The sequence below is a fragment of the Periplaneta americana genome, chromosome 12 (genome assembly GCF_040183065.1).
Source record: "Periplaneta americana isolate PAMFEO1 chromosome 12, P.americana_PAMFEO1_priV1, whole genome shotgun sequence".
NCBI lineage: Eukaryota > Metazoa > Arthropoda > Insecta > Blattodea > Blattidae > Periplaneta > Periplaneta americana.
This window is the reverse complement of record NC_091128.1, coordinates 176,028,849-176,054,452: the sequence shown is the minus strand read 5'-3', so window position 1 is coordinate 176,054,452 and position 25,604 is coordinate 176,028,849. Positions and strand designations below refer to the sequence as shown.

Below are 25,604 nucleotides of genomic sequence, written 5' to 3'. Positions count from 1 at the left end.
AGCTTAAGAGTAACGATCGATGCCCGACACGTTAACTCGTTTTCAGTTAAAGATAATTTCAGGACGGAGTCAGTGGACACTTTGTTAGGCCGTATCAGTGACTGTTCTATATTCACTAGTTTGGACTTGACCAGTTCGTATTGGCAGATTCCGCTTGACGAGGACTCGAGAAAATTCACAGCGTTCCTACATAACGGGAAAGTTTATCAGTATACCCGATGCCCATTCGGCATCGCGAGTTCTGGATCTGCGCTACTAAGGGCACTTGACATAATTTTTGGTGATTCGACGAAAGGTTTTCTGGCACAGTACATTGACGATTTTCTTATATATGGCAATAATGTGGATAGGCATATTAGAGATATTGATTTTGTACTCACTAAGTTGAGAGAGGCTGGTATGACAGTCAAGCTGGGGAAAACAGCATTTTTTAAAGCTGAGACAGTTTTTCTGGGTTACGTAATTTCGTCTGACGGAATTAGACCGGACAAAGAGAGAATTCAGAGCATTGCGAGGATCCCGCCGCCGCGGAACCGGAAACAGGTTCGTAGGTATCTAGGTATCCTACAATACCAGAATCGGTTTCTCGTCAATTATGCTAAGCATGTAGCCCCACTCAGAGCATTGTTGAAGAAGGATACACCCTTCAGGTGGGGGTCGGCAGAGCAGGAAGCATTCGATCGAACGAAACTGCTTTTTGCCGACTCAATTCTGTTGGAAAGGCCTAACGACAGCCTACCTTTTCAGATTTATACGGATGCGTCTTCATATGGATATGGAGCAATTCTATGTCAGACCGATGAAGATAATAAGCGACATGTGATTGCCACAGCTTCTAGGGGACTGTCGCGTACCGAAAGCAACGCATCAATCACGGAACTAGAGATTTCTGCTGTGTACTTCGCACTACAGAAGTTCCGTCAGTATATCTTTAATAGGCAGATCATCATATTTACTGACCATGTAAGCCTAGCTTTTCTGAGTAGATGCAAACTGACGAACTCTAGAATATCTAGATATGTGCACGAGATTTTGGCTCATGATGTGACGATTAGACATATTCCGGGGGCAGACAATATCTTTGGTGATTGTCTCTCTCGTTTGAATTCCGAATCGGGGCTACCGGAAACTATCACCGCCCCCGCGTACGAAATTGCCGTGATGAAAATTGATTCCACGAGGAATGGAGCTCTGACGGGAAAATTTCGGAAAATTGCAGATTTGCAGCAGGAGGATTCCACGATAAGGGCCTTAATGGACAAAGCTAGAGAAATCTCACAGGTGAAAGATGAAGTGTATGGATTGCGCTCTGGTATCTTGTATAAATTGCATGGTAGGGATATCCAGAAGTGGAAGATATACATACCTGCGAGTATGGAGAATGAACTCATAAATAACTTTCACCTATCTATGTGTCACTCTGGGAGTGATAGGATCATTTTGACTATGTCAGAATCATTTTATATTAAGGAACTGTCAAAGAAGGTTAGAAGGGTAATATCTCGTTGCGAGGTCTGCCAGAGGGCGAAACCTCTAAATGTAAGGTATGACAATGTACCACAGGTCATTATCAGGGGTAAAAAGAATGAACTTGTAGCAGTGGACGAACACGGTCCAATGCCCACATCGTCCTTCGGACACAGGTACATATTTGTTACGTACGATGTCTTCACAAAATTTGTAAAGATTTACCCTTTAAGAAATATCTCTAGTAAATTGTGTGCTGACAAGCTGGTTAGAGATTACATACCGACTTACGGTCCGGTAACAGCGGTGCTCAGTGACAATGTGTCGGTACATAAATCGAAAGTGTTTTGCAAAAGGCTGGAAGATGCGGGCGTGAAACTATACAATTGCTCCGCATACTTTCCCAGCGGTAATCCCTGCGAAAGAGCGCTTAGGGATATATCATTATACCTCCGTATTCTGTGTCACCGAAACCATAAGGACTGGTTTAGGCAATGTGAGGTGATTGAGAGAATCATGAACCACTCTATTAATCCAACGACCGGAATAGCTCCGATCAAACTTATGTTAGGGATCGATCCCGATCCCATGATAAAGAGTTTGCCGCAGGCAATACAGGAGGGTGAGCCTCCTAGTGATGAACTACTGTGTAAACTAGCTTTCGACCGAATCAGGAAAAAGGCTGAGTATAGACTCGGTAAAGTTAAAAGATATCGCCACAAATGGGAGCCCTCACCCGGCGATTTGGTATTGCTAAGGGACGTGAAGTTATCTTCCGCCCTTAGAGGACGTTACTCACGCATGGAGCTACTGTACAAAGGGCCCTACGAAATTAAAAGTAGATATGGAGACCATACTTTCGAATTGGTAGAAAGGGGAAAAAGTAAACCTGTTGGTAGGTACCACAAGCAACTCTTGCGGCCTTTCAAACAGGAGAGGCTAGGAGGCAGGAATGAGAAAGAGTAGGATGGTTAGTCTCACGCGTACAGCTAGGTGCACCTGTACAGGGCGGCTGGTACAACCAAGCACGCAGAGTGTGCAATTGATCAATTAATAAATAAATGTAAATATGTGAATGAATGGTATTGTACATATGTAAATGTGGATATAAATTGTACATTGTTGTGCTTATTGTGTGAGAGTTGTGTACATAGAAAGGCTTGAGAAGATATATGTAATATTTATTGTAATAGTTTGTAGTGACATTGTAATCTCACTGTATTGTAAATAATGTGTTACCGGCTGATCGCGTGGGGGAACTATGAGGCTAGTTAGAGGCAGAAAGCGGGGACATCTCATAACATTGGAAACTCTTTCGGGAATTTCCAATGGTTATGTAGATGGGCATTTGAAGCAGTAATTAGGAGAGGGAGAGACCGATTTATCAGCGAAGTGATATCTCCATATTTTTATTACATGTATTCGCGGGGATGTTCTGGCGACTTCGTTAGAATTAGCTTCCTCACACAGGTGTTTCGTCACTTGTCAGCATCGGACAGATTTAGGGCCACCTTGAGCGGGGTTTCGTATAGACTCGATGAAGCATAAAAGCCGGAGTCGGACTAGACCCGTGGGAAAGATACTGCCAAGCTTGGGTTTTCCAAAGAACGGGTATTCTTGTGAGATATACAAACTAATTAGATGTTATGGGAAATCCAAAGTTTAAATTTAGAGATGACATATTTCGCGCCCAATAAGAAGAGATCTTGGTCCAGCTTATGAGGTCACTTTGGACCAATAGGGAATAGATTTTAGGCCAGTTAGTGACGTAGTTTTTAACCAATAGAATAGTTAGTTTTAGCGTAGGATAGGTTTTTATAAATAAGGGTGACGGGGAGCGGAGATAACGACTACTATTCCGCCGCGGAGCGGAGATCAAAAAAACAACTTCACATCGTGTCGGCGGCCCTACATACAGGGCACAATAACTACTTCGTTTGGTGTCAAGGACTACTATTCCGCTTCGGAGCGGAGATCATCAAAACAACTTTACATCGTGTCGGCGGCCCTACATACAGGGCAGAATAACTACTTCGTTTGGTGTCGACAGGACTACTATTTCGCTTCGTGTCATAGTGTACTGGACAGAGTATTGAATTTGCAGTATCGGATAGAGCTTATTCAGAGCCGCCATAGAGTCGATACAGAAGTGCGACCAACGACTGAATTATATGTCAGCCGGAAATACATATTCTAGGGTTTACCAAGTGGATACGACAATAAACTTATAGTTTTGAAGTTTACGCTGCCTTTTATTTAAGTAGCCGGCTTGGTATTATTCCCGACATCAACCTACACCACAACCGTACCTCGGCTACCCTGAGTGAATCTCACGCAACATCGAGACGCACCCACCCTCAAATGGCGCCCAACGTGTGGTCCCAATAACCACTCACCCTCAAATGGCGTCCAACGTGGGAACTCAACAACGATTACACCCACAAGTCCTGTCACCACCTGGGATCGAACCCCGGACCTTCCAGTCCATAGCCAGCTGCTCTACCAACTGAGCTACCCGGCCGCCCCATAATAACAATAATAATAATAATAATAATAATAATAATAATAATAATAATAATAATAATAATAATAATAATAATAGGGGAGACTGTTGTACCTTTAGCATAGTGTATCTTTGCACATTTTTTGTTTTTAATTTTTGCTGCTACCTAGAGGACTCAAAATGAAGTAGACTGTAGAGAAAGCCGCTGAGTAGGTCTGGTCGTAGTTTCAGTTTGATTTATTGCATAGTGTGAGTTCCGTGGACAAAACAAGTTTTTTAGTACCAAAAGTAAACATTTCGTTCATTGATGTATGTTTTCTAACACAAAACCAGATTGCATTTGTTAATATCTTTCAAGTACGGTGTGTTCCCTATCATCTGGTGAGTAATAACATATTTTAATTTCCATGATTTATTTGACTCTCTAGTTTTCGGAGCCATATTTGTTTAAACGTGCACCCTCTTGTACCTTTGAATACAAAACATGTTGTACCATGGAACATGTTCCAAATTACACGATACTATCGGTTTTTTTTTCTTTTATTTTAAGGTCATGTCACGAAGTAAGTCTGGAATTAAGAGGCCCCCAGTTGATCCGGATGCCTTGAAGAAAGCTGTTGAAGCAGTTCTTGCTTCTCCAGGAAATAAAATCTCAATCAGAGCAGCCTGCTCTGGTTTATGATGGCAAATACATTTTAAATATGATTGTCAGTTTTTACAGCTATATTCCCTCCTATATTCCATGTGTTCCAACTTACAAGAGGGTATGTTCCAAGGTACATGCTCCTGTTGTACCTTCGAACACATTACATATCCCTTCATTTTATTTTTTCCATCATTAATAGATCTGTAAAACAGGAAAATACATAGAGGAAGTTGTAAAGGAATCTTCAATAATTATTTCAAGTATTTTTTCATTTAAAAATTTCATTTCCCAAAATTAAAAAAAAATAAAATGTGAAAAGTGTTTAAAGGTACAACATCCTCCCCTAATAATAATAATAGTACTGTAATAATACTAATAATGATGATAATAATGATAATAATAATAATAATAATAATGATAATGATAATAATAATAATAGTAATAATAATTTATTTCTGTATTATAGACGTATTTCATCTGAGAGATAAAAGTTTAATTCCAGTTTCTAACTATATTTCGCTATTTGCATTAGAAGTATGTTGTAAAGGTATTATTACTATTATTATTATTTCATTATAGTTTCATTTCTGCTACACCTATAGCTACTGATCCATAAAAAGAAACTTTATGCTGAAAATACTCTTTTTATCGTATTGATATTCATTATTGTATATGCCTTTAAATCTAGAGAAAACAGCTCGGCGATATCAGTAATAGTCCAGAAGCTATTCAAGGTGGTAGTTTTAAGTACCACACCCTGTATAATTATACATACGCCTCTGACGGATACACCATATTTTTAAGGAAATACCATTTCATTACAAGTTTTAAAGTAAAATAAAACCAAGAAAAATAACAACGTATAATTTATGATGATAAACAATTTTTCAAGAATCTAATCTGTGCTAAGAGTAACCACTGAACATGCTACGTTTTATATAACTGAAAGGAAAGCAATTCTTAACGTTAAATCAAGATTTTTTTGCAAGAGAAAACTATCATAAATGGTTAAGTTTGAAATAAATAGTTCGGATGCATCGCAAACCTCTGGGGAAGGGAAATCCAACCCCTGAATTCATCACTGATAAGCACTGGGAAAAAAACTGCCTGTCTTTCTTAGTGATATAGAGATGCAGCTCACAGCACGAAGGTCGTAAAATTATCGTTCTTCATCCAAGTTTCCTGATTCACGCAAATAGATGTCTCTGCAGGTCTGATGCTCGAATCACGGAAAATAAAAATCAGAGTCTAGAATTCTTCAGAAAATTCAGGACATACAGTAAGTACACGGTGCGTCAGAAAGAACGGATGGATTTCACATGGCAAGAAAATTGTAAAGATTCATCAAATCAAAAATTTATTGTTATCAACATATTCACCAATACATGCAGTTTATTTATGGAAAACAACATTATCCATATGATGTCCTTGGCTTTCAATACAGGCATCGAGGCTTTTTCTGAAGTTCGCCATCACTTTCACAGTCATAGCTGGTGAAATTGCCACGATTTCTTCACGAATCGCTGTCTTCAGATCGTCCAGTGTATGTGATCGATGTTTACAAACTTACGCCTTCAAATGGTCCCAAAGAAAGAAGTCGCAGGGCGCGAGATCTTACCGTAGCCTCGGACAATCTCAGTGCAATAGAATTTCGTCCAGGTGATTTCTTCTTTAATGTTGAACCTGTGATACGAAATGAAGCCACCCACCGCAAAATTGTATTCCGAGTTGGAATCCTAGCGTGACATCCGATGTCGAAAGGAGTCCTGAGTGGCGATCACAGACTCTTCATTTTTCAAAAATGTCTCTACGATGAAAGCACGTTGTACACCAGACCAACACCATGTTCTCAACTGAAACTGCATTCTATGGCTGACCCAACAGTCGTGGTCCCCCTCACTGTATCTCTCTCCTCGTTGCGTATCGATAGTTTGAAATCCATCCGTTCTTTCTGACGCACCCTTTATTAACAAGATTATTAAACGTTTCATAAACCATAAGCCGTAAGGAACGCTTCACACATTTCTTCATAAAACGCGTTGGTATTGTGTTTAGACTCTTGAAGTTCCAATTCCGTTTCTATATTTTTATTATTTTGCATATGTTTTTTTGTTTGCACATGTAATTCTATATTGAAATATTGTTCCCACTAATTTCAGTGTAACAAGGCTTGCACTATATTTTGCTATCGTCTTTCACAACAAACACTTTTTCACCATACTTCAATACATATTCGTTTAACTTTTCACGTGGATTTCGTTTCACTTTCGGCATTTTGCACGACGACAACACTCGCAATGCACACGACTGTATTGTATCTATAATCTTTTCGCTGTAAGAAAAATCCTAATGTAAACAATAGCACGTGACTGAAGTGAGGCTTCATTGGCCGCTGTTTGGCGCCATAGATTCTCAGTACATGTCCCCGCCTATTGTTGTACATTCTGTTTCATGTTAAACATTTCCCGTTACAAGTCAAGTAGGCCTAACCTCACTACTATGCATTCGTTTGCTTAGGAAACATTTACTTTATAATTACTGTAACTATAACTCACTTAACCTATTATATACATTTAAGACTATTTGTTTTTCACCGCTTTTGAGAGGGTTTCCCCTCCTATGTTTAATAACCACACACACCGAGGATGCAGAAGCCATACTTCAGTACCACGTGCTTACGTGACGCCAGCTTGTTACAAGAACAGACCACCTCGGTATTACTGTTGGTATTCATCCGCGTTAATAGTACGTAACAAAATATAAAAGTAGCTTTCTTTTACATAGAGTTTTACATATGACTGTAATTCTATGTTTCATCGTATTTAACGACTAGAATTCAATTTTTTATTGTCAAATAACACAAGATTATGGTTTCCAAATACGAACTATATTTTCCTGCGTCATGCGAGTGTTTCGACTGGGAGCCAATCACGGGTATGACAGCAACGTGCTTATGTTTACATTTGGATTTTTCTTACAGCGAAAACAGTATAAACTTCTGACCTGTCCTCGTGAATCACCCTGTATAATCAGAGCTACTACCAGGAGGGCTATTACAGCTGAGATTTTAAGACTTAGACCAGACCGCTCCAAAAGCGTACTCGCGAGTAAACCCCTGAACGGAACCGAAGCCAGTACGTAATGAGTGCGCTCCGCCTCACCCATCTCCACCTGTACTGTACTCAATGTTTATACGCAAACGAAGAGCAGTGGCGGACTGCCATTATCATTGTGTTAGTCGGAGTGTTCCACCGTTTCACAATGTCTTCTAATCATGGACGTAGTACATTCAAGGATGAAGAGGAAGAGAAATTTTTTGTGTTAGTGGGGAGAATGTGAAATGCTTAATTTGTTCGAAAACTTCTAAGGGTGTGTTAAAATTCAACATGCGACGACACTACTCGACTCTTCAGAAAGAATATCACACAAATACAGGCATGTTGGACATGTGAAAATAACTTATTTTGGGGCCATCTGTATGACTGTTGGTTATACATAATAATCAGTATATTAGAATACATTTACACTCAGTTCCTCATGACAAACTACAGTTTTTCGTTTAATTTTAGTGAAGTGCGTAGGCCTACAAATATTTTGATTATATATAAAACAAGAAAATAAAAACAAATCACACACGAGTCCTCAGTCTTAAACAAAAAAAGCTTCTTGCTAGCTATGTTCTAGCTTGGAATATTGGAAAATCAATGAAGCCCTTTACAGAAGCATCATTTGTAAAATCGTGCATACAGGACGTTACTAAAATACTGTGTCCAGAACAAAGTCAAAGTTTAAGAAAATTAAATTGTTTCCAATTGCAGTTCAGAGAAGGAATTTCAAGATTGTAAATGTAATTGAATCTGAAGTCGAAATCACAATTAACCAGTTTGTAGTTTACTCACTTGCATTGGACGAAAGCACAGATAGAAATGAAAATTCGAGGAGTTAATGAACATTTTCCTGTGTCTGAATGTCTTCTAGATGTAATTACAAAATACAACTGGAGAAGATCTTTTCCAGGCACTGAAAGTCACCATTGAACAGAAGAGGTTGAATTTGCAATGGCTTGTGTCCATAGCAACAGACGGGGCTCCAGCATCATAGTATGTCAAAATAATATACAAACGTATGATATTTCTTATTATTTTGATGTTATTATTTGTAAACATAAGCAGACCGTTGCCGCGATCCCCCACTGATCGCTCCTATCTGTTGAGGTACGAGTCTCTTCCCCTTTCCTAGCCTTACGGCACACTGTGTTCGGCGGGCAGCATCGAGAGCACGAAAGGCGATACGCTTTTTGGAGACCTCTGACTTAGACAATCCTAGGTGTAGTGATCATATCGTCGGATGTTGCACACGTATCTGACGCACATATTCTGAACTCGCTGTAACTTGTTTGATAGTTCAGAACTTAGGTCACTTAACAGAACGTCACAATAATCGAAGTGCGACATTACTAGGGTTTGTACTAGAGTAAGTTTCAGTTGCTGGGGCAAGAAGCTTTTTAAGTGATTCAACAGTGAATGAAGGAACAGATTTTTGCATCGTTTCTTTAACTTTGAAAATTCCAATTTAGACTGAATAATTTTGAGGGAAAAATTGTTCCGGGGCCGGGTATCGAACCCGGGACCTTTGGTTTAACGTACCAACGCTCTACCAACTGAGCTACCCGGGAACTCTACCAGACACCGATCCAATTTTTCCCTCTATATCCACAGACCTCAAAGTGGGCTGACAACCGTCAAGCAACCAACTTCGAGTGCACACTAACTCCGTGTGACTTAAATTGTGGCTTTCTGTTAACGAACAGTGACGTGTATTATGCAAATCAATATTTCAGGTATAACTCCCTGTAAAGTTGATATGAATAATTTTGAATATACCTGAAATCTTGATTTGCATAATACACGTCACTGTTCGTTAACAGAAAGCCACAATTTAAGTCACACAGAGTTAGTGTGCACTCAACTTTGGTTGCCTGACAGCTGTCAGCCCACTTTGAGGTCTGTGGATATAGAGGGAAAAATTGGATCGGTGTCTGGTAGAGTTCCCGGGTAGCTCAGTTGGTAGAGCGTTGGTACGTTAAACCAAAGGCCCCGGGTTCGATACCCGGCCCCGGAACAATTTTTCCCTCAAAATTATTCATGTCCAATTTAGACTATTACCGAAAAAGAAACCAAGATTGTTTTACGACAGATGAATATGGAATTAGTGTGTTGTTAAGTAATGCTTAATGATAGGCATATAAAACGGGTACGTTGTATTTGGAACATATCTGACAGAAGTTATTCTTTTATTTATAGCTGATTCCAAATTCAGACAGTAGATGGCAGTGATGCTAGAGCAGTAAAGCTGTATCCAGCCAATTAGAGCCCGCAATTTTTTTTTTGTCATCATATAGTTCAGATTTAAACGAATAAAACATCGGACAGTGTCAATGTCAGTATTTGATTACTAAGTCTGTTCAGGAAGCAAAAAGTCAACAAGCTGACACACAAGCCTACCAAACGTGTCGTAATCTGACCTATCGATATTAAGTGCGCGATGTGTGGCCTATCTGACACTGAAATGGCTGCCTGCTCGCGCACAAATTCCCAGAAAGTGAGGAAACATGACTAACACTTCTTTGTCCGTTATCTAACCATGTTGTTCGAACTACTCGGTTATTTAGCGTCGACGAAATTCATTTTAGCCAATACTTGAAGTTCACCTTAAGTTGGTAAAATCTCACAAAAATACAAACCAAGTAGAGCCTAACAGGCAAAAACGGGAATCGAACTCTCGCCCACGCATAATTCCGGATCAGTATGTATCATATGCATGTATGTAGGCCAATATGTGTATAATGTATGTAGCCTATGTATGTATGTAGGCCAATATGTGTATAATGTATGTAGCCTATGTATGTATGTAGGCCAATATGTGTATAATGTATGCAAACTATGTATGTATATAGGCCAATATGTGTATAATGTATGTAGCCTATGTATGTAGGCCAATATGTGTATAATGTATGTAGCCTATGTATGTATGTAGGCCAATATGTGTATAATGTATGTAGCCTATGTATGTAGGCCAATAAGTGTATAATGTATGTAGCCTATGTATGTATGTAGGCCAATATGTGTATAATGTATGTAGCCTATGTATGTAGGCCAATATGTGTATAATGTATGTAGCCTATGTATGTATGTAGGCCAATATGTGTATAATGTATGCAAACTATGTATGTATATAGGCCAATATGTGTATAATGTATGCAAACTATGTATGTATATAGGCCAATATGTGTATAATGTATGTAGCCTATGTATGTATATAGGCCAATATGTGTATAATGTATGCGGCCTATGTATGTATATAGGCCAATATGTGTATAATGTATGCAGCCTATGTATGTATATAGGCCAATATGTGTATAATGTATGCAGCCTATGTATGTATATAGGACAATATGTGTATAATGTATGCAGCCTATGTATGTATATAGGCCAATATGTGTATAATGTATGCAGCCTATGTATGTATATAGGCCAATATGTGTATAATGTATGCAGCCTATGTATGTATATAGGCCAATATGTGTATAATGTATGCAGCCTATGTATGTATATAGGCCAATATGTGTATAATGTATGCAGCCTATGTATGTATATAGGACAATATGTGTATAATGTATGTAGCCTATGTATGTATATAGGCCAATATGTGTATAATGTATGCAGCCTATGTATGTATATAGGCCAATATGTGTATAATGTATGTAGCCTATGTATGTATATAGGCCAATATGTGTATAATGTATGCAGCCTATGTATGTATATAGGCCAATATGTGTATAATGTATGCAGCCTATGTATGTATATAGGCTAATATGTGTATAATGTATGTAGCCTATGTATGTATATAGGCCAATATGTGTATAATGTATGCAGCCTATGTATGTATATAGGCCAATATGTGTATAATGTATGTAGCCTATGTATGTATATAGGCCAATATGTGTATAATGTATGCAGCCTATGTATGTATATAGGCCAATATGTGTATAATGTATGTAGCCTATGTATGTATATAGGCCAATATGTGTATAATGTATGCAGCCTATGTATGTATATAGGCCAATATGTCTATAATGTATGCAGCCTATGTATGTATATAGGCCAATATGTCTATAATGTATGCAGCCTATGTATGTATATAGGCCAATATGTGTATAATGTATGTAGCCTATGTATGTATATAGGACAATACGTGTATAATGTATGTAGCCTATGTATGTATGTATGATTTTCAAAGTTTTCAATATTAAACAAATGTATTATTTTATTTTATTAAAATATTTTCATAGAAATTTTAATAACTTTGAAAGGTATATACATAAATATAGAACTAAAAATATGAATTCTCTGCGTTTGTCTGAACCAAAATGTAAAACCAATGCAGCTTTTTATCATAGCATGAGTCAAGGTCCCAGATTATTAAACCAATTTTATTCCAATAATATTTCAACCACGAATCCTCTCCAAATTAATAAAAAAAAATTGTATTGGATTTATAGTTCGGGTTTAAACATATTAAACACTATTTAATCTGTACTCACTCTCAATTTTAATTATATCTTTGTCTGTATTGGAATCCCCTCCTGAGCACGAGTCTTACTCATTCAGGAGTGGGCTAGTTTATCTTTCATTGTATTTATTGACTTGTGATTCATTTCAAACTTACTAGCAATAAAATAAATAAATAAGCACCGAAAGTTACCTAGCATTTGCTCGTATGGGTTGAGGGAAAACCCCGGATAAAACCTCAACCAGGTAACTTGCCCCGACCGGGATTCGAACCCGGGCCACCTGGTTTCGCGGCCAGACGCGCTGACCGTTACTCCACAGGTGTGGACTGTATGTATATATGTATGTATGTATGCATCATCGTTATCCAATGGCAGTGTGAGAAATCGAACTCCAAGTATGTGCTCGGGCGTGGTTTCGATTTCCGTTTGGCTCATTATCTTTTTGGTGGGCTTCTTTCCGAGATTTTACCGAACTGTAAGGTGAATGTCGGGTGTTCCGTGGAGAATCCTTGAAATTTCATTGTCTCTCCCTACATAATTGCGAAATATTGTTACATAGCCGATAAAAAAAAAAAAAGAAACAACGCTGCTTAGTAAGAATCGGATACAGGTGGCCTTTCGTTGATGCATTTCATTATGTTAAAAACGTCGAGATACCGGAGGCCATGAGCTGTGCAGCTGGTAGCGGGCCCCGCACGTAAGACAGGGCTATCACTCTCGGCCTCACGCAACGCACCGGGTCTCACCACGTCCTGGCGTTGTCGCTCTGAATTTCTTGGATGCAAGTCGCTCCCCGGGGCCCTGTAAATCAAGCGCGGCCACAATCTCGCCGCTGTAAACTAGCTTCCGATGCATTAAAACTTATATTACTGCAATTCAGAGGTGACGTCACGGCCGCTTCTCTAATCCTCGGTCAATGGACTCGGTCGCACGCGACTTACAAGCGGGGGATGCGATATATTGTAATGGAGGCTGTACCAAAAGGGGGGGGGGGCTTGAAACCCTAATCCCCGAGCTCCGAGGTTATGGGCGAAGACGGCTAACGGAAAGAAAAAAAAAAGTCATACGAAGGAGCAGCAATTACTAGACAATCCTTTGCATCCAGCATCGCAAATTAAATTCCGGAAAAACTGTAATCAAGTTCAGACAATATTAATAAGTACTGTATTACGTTTCGGTCATCAGGGGATTGAACCAAATATCTTACTATAATAATACCAGCAGCATTGGCGTGAGTGCGAAATATCGCGGACCTGACATCTAGCGGAGCGGGATGGAATTACTTCCACATACACATATTAACATAGCGGGATTCTGACTATTGTTTAAAACGTGAGTTACTAATGTGGAGTAATATATAAAACACTTAAGAAATGTTGATTAATATTTAATGTAAAATTATTATCTTACATCAAAGCTGTATATTATGAGAAATATTGCATGTACTTCATATTACTTTCCGTAATTAATTGTTACATATTTTTTCTTTGGTTTAGTGAGACAAAATCAATTCTGATATTAGGAATGAATTTACAATAATGCTTTATATACACAGTGCTCACAACTGCAAAGATAAAATTGATAGTAATCTGATGCTTGTAATAATTAGTAACGGCATGTGGACAACAATAAAACTTAATTTGATAAAACCTTAAAAATTCCCGATACATTTTAACTTCTATTCATTTATTAGGTCTAGATAAAAAAGCTAATTTGTATTTTTCTATCAACACAAAGACGAAGGAATTAGGCCTACTAAGGAATGTTGTTGACTCACGTTTTGTGATCCCTCGGAAATCGAAAGTATGATTTGGAGCAATTTGTAAGGCTGTAATTTTGTAGAAATTATAAACAGCACATAATGTACACCCTGACATTTTAACACAGCACTAATTAATGAAACTATTAACTAGTCCAGCAACAATATACATTGCAGTTGATTACAGCTTGTTTCACGAATATCACCATACCGGCCGCCTAGGTAGCAGCACCAGCGTCGTTCGCACGTAAAATTGCTAGCTTTCCGGTATTATTATAGTAAGGTATTTGATTGAACGTTTGTTCGGGCTGAGACAGGATATTCCAACTGTCCACGTTGGATCACGAATTCCGCCCAGGCCACCTGTCCGACTTGACTCCGTCAATTTCATGATGGATATTTTACGTAAATTATACATAATTTGCGTACAAAAACAAATTTTTACACAAACCATGTTTTTATTTTATTGTGAATGGTATAATTTATTTTATTGAATAGGATATTATTAGTTTTAATTCAGGGTTTATTGTTATAACATTTTTATTTGATTGACTGAGAGGTGTTGGTTACATGTAATAACCGCGAAGGCGTATCCACAGTTGTGATTTGTTTTACTGTTTATTGTTCCTTTCACGATTTCTCGTTAGCCACGTTCCTTTCAGAAATGGCGTCTTTCGCGTAATTAAATACGCGAAAAAAAATCCATGTACTAATGTTAAGTTTTCCTTGAACTTCGATATCTGGGCATTCAAACTTCTTCTAGAGCAAAATCATCACAAAAATAAAACAGACTCGCCAGAAATTTAGAACTTGTTTCTATGTACCATTTGTGAAGTCACGCAAAAATGTACTCTTCCAAAATCTCAAGATAAAAGGCAGTTAGTCACGAGAATTCATCTCTAAGTAGAATGCAGTCCTTTTTTTTTTAACAAATTAAATTACTTGAATAATGTTGATTTATTTTAGGCAACAGATGATGCATTTAAAAACAAAATTACTCAAACTTCACTAATTGAATAGCTACTTTTCTCTGAAATTACATTTTGATCTCTCATTGTATGTACATGCCGTATTATAAATTCTGCTTTAAGTATTGTGTTTTTGGGGGTTATTTTACGACGCTGTATCAACATCTAGGTTATTTAGCGTCTGAATGAAATGAAGGTGATAATGCAGGTGAAATGAGTCCGGGGTCCAGCACCGAAAGTTACCCAGCATTTGCTCATATTGAGTTGAGGGAAAACCGCGGAAAAACCTCAACCAGGTAACTTGCCTCGACTGGGATTCGAACCCGGGCCACCTGGTTTCGCGGTCAGACGCGCTGACCGTTACTCCACAGGTGTGGACCAAGTATTGTGTTTTGTTCACGTATTATTTATTTTTGTAATTAAATTATTTATGTGAAGAAAGCAATTTTATGACATGTCTATGTACTTAAAAAAAAAAAAGATTAAATAAAGAATAAAAGCGACTTCCATCTGCAGTGCTTTTTCGTTCACACGGAGAAAGGCTCGTGTTTTCCTCTCACAAATGCATCTACGACTTTCAAAGTTGTCAATCCATATTTGCACCGACGCTCGGGAGGAGGTGGCTCTCTGTGAGAACGTCTTCTAAAGGCCCGCTGAACACAGATGCATGGATTTGTTTTCGTGTACTCAACCACGCAAAAGCTCTTCTACGTGGGAGACGCCATTTCTAAAAAGAACAAAGGAACCTAACCTGCACAATAATGTAGACAAATCACAATCGTGGAAACGCCTTCGAGCTTTTTACATGTCTCTAACACTTCCAGTCCCAAAAGAAAGACTGCTGTAAGTGGGGGCTTGCGGTAAATACAAAGTGTCTCAATATAACGTACTGACACTCTGAATATTTATCTAAAAATAAACAATAAGCTACATAATTATGATAATGAATAGGTTTCATTCTTTTCAGTAATTTTAGCCGTTAGTTGTATTATTCAGTGGATATTATTTCACTTATGAGTCATTGCAAAAACGTTGATTTCAGCGTCTGAAACGAAGGATTTTGTCATTTACCTATACTAATACCTTTGACTGAGATTATGGCCGATATATACATCTATTACCAGGCAATATAACTTACTTGACGATGTGTGTCAGAGGAAGAACAATTTTTTGTATAAATTTCGTGTCTCATTAGTGTAATAATATATGTTACTAATCAGCGATGTATGCAATGGAGCGGGAAAGGAATCGGCCACCCTAACCTCATATCCTGGCTTAGTTGTCTCATGAGTGATGCCTTAATAGTGTCACTTATGAGATTCCAACATGTCTTCGGACAGTTGACTAACATTCTATACTAACAAAGTAATGTTAGTTTGCTTCTATCCATGAAACTTTCGATAGATACGTGTAGAAACATGGCTATAACATTTTTTTTATGGAATAAGGGAATCGATTTGAATTTAGAACTTTCATTAAAGTTTTCATTATTTAAATTCTTTCTTAAAAGCTTAAAATAATATAACGACATAAAATAATATATATTTTAATAATTTCTGTTCCAAAACAAGAAATGCGTCCACATATACAGTATGTTTATTTCGAGTGTTTTCAATAATTTGAGCTCTTACTTTTAATTAATATTCATATATAATAATTATATGTCATTATCTAATTATTATCTAATTGCAAAACGTTGTTTTCAGCTCCTTACACGATTTTACCAATTCCATCTATACTAACAATGTTTTGTTACTTTGCCTCGAACCATGAAACTTTACTTTTGATAGGTATGTCTAGAAAAATGAAGTTAACATTATTTTTAAGGAATTAGGGTAATGGGTTGGAAATTATTGATTAATGTTTTCATGACTGCTAAGTAGTAAACGATAAATATTTGCATAATCTGTCAAAAAACAACAAATACGTCCAGGTAATAAATTCCAAATGGCAGTGCAAAATCTTTGCGCGCCTTCGTTTGTTTCGCAGTGACGGTCAATTCCGCCAGAAGGCAGCACAACAATGTAAACAAAAATGGCAGAGCCGCATTTATCGTTTGAGCAACGTAAGTGGATTCTTAAGTGCTATTGGAAAACGGAGAATGTGAGGAACAACGATATTGGAGAATTGAATTTGGAATAGCACCACCTACGCGGAGAACAATTGCAAGACTACGTGACAAGTCTGAGGCTGACGAACGGTGCAAAACGTGAAGAAGGACGGACAGCGATAATGTTACAGACATTCACACAATCTCTGAAGTAGTCTGCAAGCCAATATTCCCGGCCACGTCCGTGGCTGAAATGCTAGAACGCTGGGTATTTTCCTAGTACCCGGTACTCGTTACATAGACCACTCTTACACTAAACCCGGAGTAATTTAAGCTTATTAATCAAATAAATGATTCTACTTACTGTTTTTTTATATGCTCACCTGTATGTAATTTCTATTTTATACATATTTCATTGTTATTTTCTATCCAAAGATCATGAAGAACGATGAATATTACTTAATATCTCCTATCTTTCTTCAAATAGTGTTCATATGCCATGTTAATTTTCATTTGTTTTCATAAGTTAACAATGATGCACATTGGGAGCAACATATAAGAAATTATTTTCCTACACAATGCACGCTATATTCACGTTGTTTTGAAATGATTAATCGAAGATGGTTTGCTTATTGCTTATTACACGCAAGTAATTTCTATTCCATTAGTTTTTTCTATCCCACGATCATTAAGAATGGTGAATATTATTCATGCTTGTTTCCTGTATTTCTTAAAATAATGTTATGTGGCATGTTAGTTTTTATTTGTCGTTATTTACGTAAAAACGATGCGCCAAAAAATAAAAAAATAATAATAATTTCGTACTCACTCCACATCTTTTATATTCACATTTGTTTTTCAGTTATTTATTAAAGAATGTACCTGTATTTAGAACACTAATAATTTAGAAACATGTTACATAAATCATCCTTGTGCCAAAAGAGAATGCTCCCTGGACCAAATTGTCGTATTTTGCAGTGGTCGTCAGTACTCGCTGAAATGGGTAATAATATAATATAAAATATCCTATCAATTGAATAATCGATCTTGCTACGTACAACATAATTACATTATATTATTACCCATTTCAGCAGGTAGTGACGACCAGTGCAAAATACAACAATATGGTCCAGGGAGCATTCTCTTTTGGCACAAGGATGATTTATGTAACATGTTTCTAATTTAGTCTTTTAAATACCGGTACATTCTTTAATAAATCACTGAAAAAACAAATGTGAATATAGGAAGTGGAGTGAGTACGAAATTATTATTTTTTGGCGCAACATTTTTACGTAAATAACGACAAATAAAAAGGGATTATTAGCAAGTACGTACACTGCGTTTGTCAAATGCGCATCACCATGCTTGGCAATATGGAAATAAATCACCAATTCTGAAATCTCTGAGAGTCCAGCCGTTACCGGTTTATTTGAGGATATGGTTTGCAGTTCAACTCGTATTTTATTCCCGAAAGTGTATCGACCATGTATGGGGACTGTGTTTTTTATAACTTGTGTTATTACAGGTATGTATCCAACCCGCCATTTTAAGGTTTTCTACGATGTGTGTGATACGAGTGCAATGGCCTAGACTCGATTCCTATGCCACGCCTCTTTGATTTCGACACACACATCTGGATTCGTATTATTAGGCTATATTATTACCATTATTTAGCACTGATATGATATGAAATGACGTCAGACGCAAACACAACAGAGAATCGATCCATTCTGACAACTCTCAAATATTATGTCCTCTCCCAGCGCAACGAACGGTTTCATCTCAATTACAGGAAACATCTACATCGACCTGCCTCTTCGGGGCCCGCCCGCTATTTTCTTGCGTTCTCCACCGTAAAATGCACCAACGATCTCGAGCGAATACAATGACAAGGATCTTTTACGAGTAGCAGCTATATAGCGTAGAAAGTACAAATCGGTTCCCAGATGTCAAACGCATGTCTTGGGAATGTCTCGTGCGGTTTACTACCTATGACAGCCAAACAAAATTCTTACAACCAGAGCCCGAATTCTGAAGTTCTAAAAATAATCAAGAACTGATCTGAAATCCATGTTTTACTTCCATTTATTCAAATTCTAGTGATACACGGGTTCAAACTTGTTCCTGTATCTCCATGACGTCATCACTGCGAGCAGGGTTGCCAACAGACAAAAAAGTTTCGTGCGTACTAGATTAATTTCTTTCTGAGAGATGGGCCTATATTATGACGATTTGTATTCATAAAACAGCATTTTTACACAAATTTACACGCGAAGCTCGGATATTGATTGAAGATATCCCCGGAATAAACGTGTAACCAACAAATCTAAAATACACGTTTTATGAGAAAGACAAATAATTTTAGGGGCTTATTTAGTCAGGTCTACATTCACTATTGGGTAATCAAGGATACCGAGGACTTTAGCAAACATGACGAAGTGGAAATATATTTTAATCAGATTAGTTTTTAAAAACAACTAAATACGACTTTTATAAAATATTCATGTTATATTTAATATAAATTGATTTTAAATTATTCATATACTTTTATTTTACAGAATTAATAAGAATACTACACGAAACTGGAAAGTTCAGGATAACACAGAGGGTTTGGAATTGAACGAGTTACATCAGCTTCTTGTCTATGCGGATGACGTGAATACGTTAGGAGAAAATACACAAACGATTAGGGAAAACACGGAAATTCTACTTGAAGCAAGTAAAGCGATAGGGTTGGAAGTAAATCCCGAAAAGACTAAGTATATGATTATGTCTCGTGACCAGAATATTGTACGAAATGGAACTATATAAATTGGAGATTTATCCTTCGAAGAGGTAGAAAAATTCAAATTTCTTGGAGCAACAGTAACAAATATAAATGACACTCGGGAGGAAATTAAACGCAGAATAAATATGGGAAATGCCTGTTATTATTCGGTTGGGAAGCTTTTGTCATCTAGTCTGCTGTCAAAAAAACTGAAAGTTAGAATTTATAAAACAGTTATATTACCGGTTGTTCTTTATGGTTGTGAAACTTGGACTCTCACTTTGAGAGAGGAACAGAGATTATGGGTATTTGAGAATAAGGTGCTTAGGAAACTATTTGGGGCTAAGAGGGATGAAGTTAGAGGAGAATGGAGAAAGTTACACAACACAGAACTGCACGCATTGTATTCTTCACCTGACATAATTAGGAACATTAAATCCAGACGTTTGAGATGGGCAGGACATGTAGCACGTATGGGCGAATCCAGAAATGCATATAGAGTGTTGGTTGGGAGGCCGGAGGGAAAAAGACCTTTGGGGAGGCCGATACGTAGATGGGGAGATAATATTAAAATGGATTTGAGGAATGTGGGATATGATGGTAGAGACTGGATTAATCTTGCACAGGATAGGGACCGATGGCGGGCTTATGTGAGGGCGGCAATGAACCTCCGGGTTCCTTAAAAGCCAATAAGTAAGTAAGTTAAGTAAGTAACTACACGAAAATAGTGAAACTGCAGTTTATATTGTATTCCACAGCCTTCCTTACTATCCATGGATTCCGCCATTGTTACAATCGATATATACGGCCAGTTGCGTTTCATATTGTATTAAAAAAAATGTATCAATTGCATTATAAATATAACTTTTATAGTTTACTGAAGTCATACGGGAACAAGCTGAATTACGTAATGATAAGAGAGTAATAATAATAATGTGGCAGCGACGTGAGATTCGAACTCACGACCAGCGTCCCTCAAGAAAGCAGATCGCGCGGGCTTCACGGAGCACTAAGGAACGGTGCGCGGCGGAGAAAGGGGAAAGGGCCAACGCGACGAGGGGAGAGTGCGCGCGCAGCCAAAGACGTTATAATAGTATACTAGACTCACACGGAGCGCTGGTGTGCTGTCCAAAATTGAAACCAGTCTGCGCATGTTTACGCCGCCATTAAATAGGTACAAACAGCGGTAAACACGAAGCCCGAGCTACTTGCAAAGTGGCTTGTTGCTATTAAAAGAGATAAATTTGTGCCTTCACCTAACGTAAAATTGTGTTCAGCTCATTTTAAAGACACGGATTTTTGGAAAAGTAATGGCAATAGAATTTTGAAAGATGATGCTGTACCATCCCTGTTTAATTTTCCAATCCGTTTGCAAGAGGTACGATATATTATCTCTGTTGTTACACTATCAATATCATTAAAAATCAATCAGTAGTTTACGACAATAAAGAATACTTAAATTGTTAGTACAAGTATATCAGACTGTAAAGAAATCCCACTGAGTGAATTATTTAGACTTACACATCAGTTATTAAACACAATAATAATTAGTGGAAAGATAACTTTTTGTTTTATTATGTAAATTAATTTATCTGCAAGATAATAAAAATCGATTCAAAATCTATAGGTGGATAAGTAAATAAGTAAATAAATAAATAAATAAATAAATAAATAAATAAATAAATAAATAAATAAATAAATAAATAAATAAATGGCTATAATAGCTAAGCCTACTTTGTGAACTTATGATTCAGGGTTCATAATCAATATGTATAGACCTAACTAGACTAATAAATTAGCCAGCCGTGGGTTTGATCTTGTTGGAAAACATGCTATGTTTCAGATGTAAGGAAATGAATACATAATTTCCTGTAGGAACTAAATATCACTAATGGGATTCTAGGAGGGGGGAGGGAGAGAAAAGTTATTTTCCGCTCAAACATCTTTTGGCGTTTAACAGCAAATAAACATGATTTACCTAATTAAGTGTATAAATATTTAACCATTTAATATTACATTGTAGCAGATTTTTTAACTTAATAGAGGTTGTTTTTTGTAGGTTGAGACGCCACCCCGCAGGCCATTAAAATTACTTTATATTTGTGAGTGGTCTATGCTGTCATTTGTACAGCAATTTTTGTTGTTGTTTTGTTTTTGCAGATATTCCTAGTGCATTATTTTTCACCGGGGGGGTTATAAATGCATATAGTTCACATACAAATAACCCGTTTATATTTTGCCGGATATGTATTATTAAAAAAGCAAGGAATGTCATCTTATCGATATAACATATGTGCATAAAATTATGTATTATAATTCCGCAAGCAATGATATATATATATATATATATATATATATATATTTAAAATAACAATAGATTATGTAAAAAAATCCACTCATAAAAAGTATGTTGTTTTACATAATGTGATTATGTTTAGATTTTAGGTCTTCATGTTATCTATTAATTGCAATGTATTAGGTACCGATAGGTTACTTTTTATAGTTGATAGCATTCCCTTTATTAATTGAAGAATGACGTATAAATGCAATGTAATTTTGCTACCTTTGCGCATTATATTTTGCGTGATTACTTATGTTCTGTGGTTTAAAAGTACCGGTAATATAATTTTCGATTCTCTAAAACTTAACAACAGGTCTATACTGATTATCACATATTTATTTCACTTGAGAATTTGATTATAATAAGAACTTGTGTAATCAAGGTGCATGTATTTACGTCTTGTGATCTAAGAGTAATGTATGTTAATATAATTTTCGATTCTCTGAAACCTAACAATATGCTGATTATCGTAAAATTATACATTCTATAATGTGTATTATGTAGGCCTATTTATGGATGTATGAGCATGTTTTCTATCAATTGCTGCGTACGTATTTTCTTTTCTTTAATGCTTTGACCCATATCAATGAAACTTTGAATATATTTATTTCGTCCTAATTTTACGTTAAACGTCGAAAATGGATATAATCTGTCAATTTTAGATCATCACAGCGTTAAATTGTGTGATTTACGTTATGCTATTATGCGTCTGCTCTCCATCATCATGGCGGCAAGCGCAGTGTTCAATTTGCCCCGGTTTCCTCGTTCCGCGCAGCCGAGACTGTAGGGACTTGCGCGCAGCTGCTACTCGCGGAGTAAAGGGGGGACGGACCCTCCCGAATCTTCTAGAGAAGTCCGTCCGAAGTGGAGATAGCCAGATAATTCGAGAGGACACGCGTAGAAATTTCTCTCAACTATGATTTTGCTATAAAAGAAGAAACGCCAGCGAACTCGAGTAGTTTTCAGTTATTCAGTCAGTGAGTAAGCCAGAGCAAGCAAGCCAGTCTTGTGTACCGGAGTTCGACTCGAGTGTGCGTCCGCATCCGAAGGCCTGAGTTCGAGTGCAGTGGACCGCAGTTGGAGGGACCTGAGTTCGAGTACAGTGAACTGTCTCTGAAGGTCTGTGGTTCGAGATACTGTGAACTCGAGTGACTGAGATAGAAGAACTGTGAACTGAGAACTGACAGTTCTGATTTGTAAATAGTGCTTTGTAAATATTAGTTAAGATTAACAGTTCATTGTTGTTCGTACTAGTCCAAGTAAATTGTCATTGTCATCAGTGGAGTGCTATAACGAATACTGTGTTGAGTGAAAATTCTATTGTTGACGAGAGCGTTTAAGGTGAATTGTAGAAAGGAATTATTGTTGTGACGAATAAATTACACTGTTGTTACTAATAAAATTCACAATATAGTTTATGCCATCCTAGCATTATAAACAGGCTGTTACTATATTGAATTTCGTTCATAATCGCCTTATTATGGCACGCGTGCCCATAAAAACAATGACGTATTCGCTATATAACGTAATACCGGAAAGCGTGGATCGGGATGCATGCAACTCGTCTGAATATCTTGTACGCGCCCTGTAACAAGAAATGAAATGCACGACACAAGGTAACGTATCATTTATTTCCAATCTTTAACAGTTTTGTATCACGTTTATAATATCATATAAAACAGTTCTGTGGTTCAGAGAAACTATGTTAACAAAATAAAGGAACATTATTTGTAACATAACCTGCAAGGTCATCCATTCCCCTTTATTCAATGCCAAAACCAGGCGCAACTAATCGATGTGAACATATTATGAAGACAATTTGTCAGCTATGGATCCCGAACTGAATTTCTTTCATAATTTCTTTCCTACAATTTATAATGCTAAGTTGCATCCAACTCGTGGATAATCTTAATATGACACTAGTGAAAATTGTCGCACGAACGATCCATAATCATCAAGATTATTCACTTGTTGCATAAATAACTAATATACCTTCTGTGCATCTCTATTTCTATCGTTTCCTACGCGAACAAGATAATATTTCAAGTCGATAGCGACTTCGACTCGACATTTCTTTTGCAGTCCAGTGTGCATCGTTAATGTGTAAATGAGACAGGGAAATCAAAAACTCCCTAACGCCAATAAAACAAATTATACAGGAGACAGAAAAAAACTTATTATTTCTCTTACTAACTTTAAATATTATGCATTTATCTATTAATATTGTGTAAAATTACATTCTTTATCAATTAAATACTTCAAATCCTAAATTTTTACATTATCTTACGCTACAATTTGAAACAAACACTGCTGGATTAGTGGTTTTCTGACTTCCACAGTGTATGGATTAAGAAACGTGAATAAATATGAGCCATGTGAAGAAAAAAATAAGTATATCATAATTCTCTTATGAAACATTGGAATACATGAGAAAATGGAAGTTTATTATTAAGATTAACATTGCTACATTTTTAAAATTTCAAATAGCCTATATGATACAGAAAATCACAAATTACCATAAAGCACATCAAAAGAGACAAATAAAACCACAAACAATATTAAAATGTTAACACAGTCTCATTCATGTTACAGATTCTGTTTTTTCTCTCACTCTCATGTTCTTCCTGTGCATCTAGATTCTAGATTATTACTGTCCGCAAACAGAGTTTGGTAATTCATCCTACTTTCCTCAGAAATAAACTGCATTAAATTTTGCAAGTCCTTTTGCTTTCTTCTTTCAATGGCAATGCAAAATTGTACTTTAGTTGACTGGGGAATGATGCATCTGTATTGGGTCTCTGGAAGTTAATCGACTCGATATTGTGCCTTTAATAGTCTTACTTACATGGATTTCAAAGATTTTTGTGACATTCTGAATACCGTATCGTATCACTTTACTCAGCTGGTTGAGCGATAGTGTTGCCACCTACCCGGAAATTAAGCTCGGAATGCAAAAACTCTTTTATTCCATGGAGTAAGTGGAGTTCTGACTTCCACGAGTTTTAAAACAGCCCCCAGAACGCAGATGAATGTCGATATTAGTGTATTCTTGCCTTCCACGCATGCGGGACAAACTAAAAAGCATCATCCAGCCGATAACTCAATTTTGTCAAAAATTGGAGTTAGTGGTTTTTGATCTCCCTGTCTTAATTGTAAATGTAATCCGCTTGAATTTAAATGTGGTTTCGTCTTTGTATTGGGATAATAAATTAATAAACCAGATATTTCCGGTTATATTGACCAAATATTTAGTACGAAATATGAATTATATTAGAAAATTCAAAGGAATCATACACAAATTAAGCGAAGAAAAAGGACAACGGATTTTCTGTTTTTTGAGCATCAACTAAAAAAAAATAGTTTACTGTGCAGGTCTAATTTCCACGTATTGTGTCTAGAGAAGCCCTAAGCTAACTACAAGTTGTACAGCCCTGACCTAGTAGTTGATACAATGTCATTAAATAACAGACTGAAAAGCCACAAGTTTGGTGTTTTGAAGTAAATTAACAACAAGCACCTCTGTATGGGAT

At 37.0% G+C, this 25,604-nt stretch overlaps 1 protein-coding gene and 2 non-coding genes across 4 annotated transcripts in view; 1 reads left to right on the top strand and 2 right to left on the bottom strand.

Moving 5' to 3' along the window:
- LOC138711233 (pseudouridylate synthase RPUSD2-like) overlaps positions 1-25,604 on the bottom strand; it is a 1,031,543-nt gene that overhangs the window by 226,301 nt on the left and 779,638 nt on the right. The window lies entirely within an intron of this gene.
- Positions 9,219-9,291, bottom strand: TRNAN-GUU (transfer RNA asparagine (anticodon GUU)). The gene has a single exon. It is a non-coding gene; the product is annotated as a tRNA-Asn (tRNA).
- Positions 9,665-9,737, top strand: TRNAN-GUU (transfer RNA asparagine (anticodon GUU)). Its single transcript has one exon. It is a non-coding gene; the product is annotated as a tRNA-Asn (tRNA).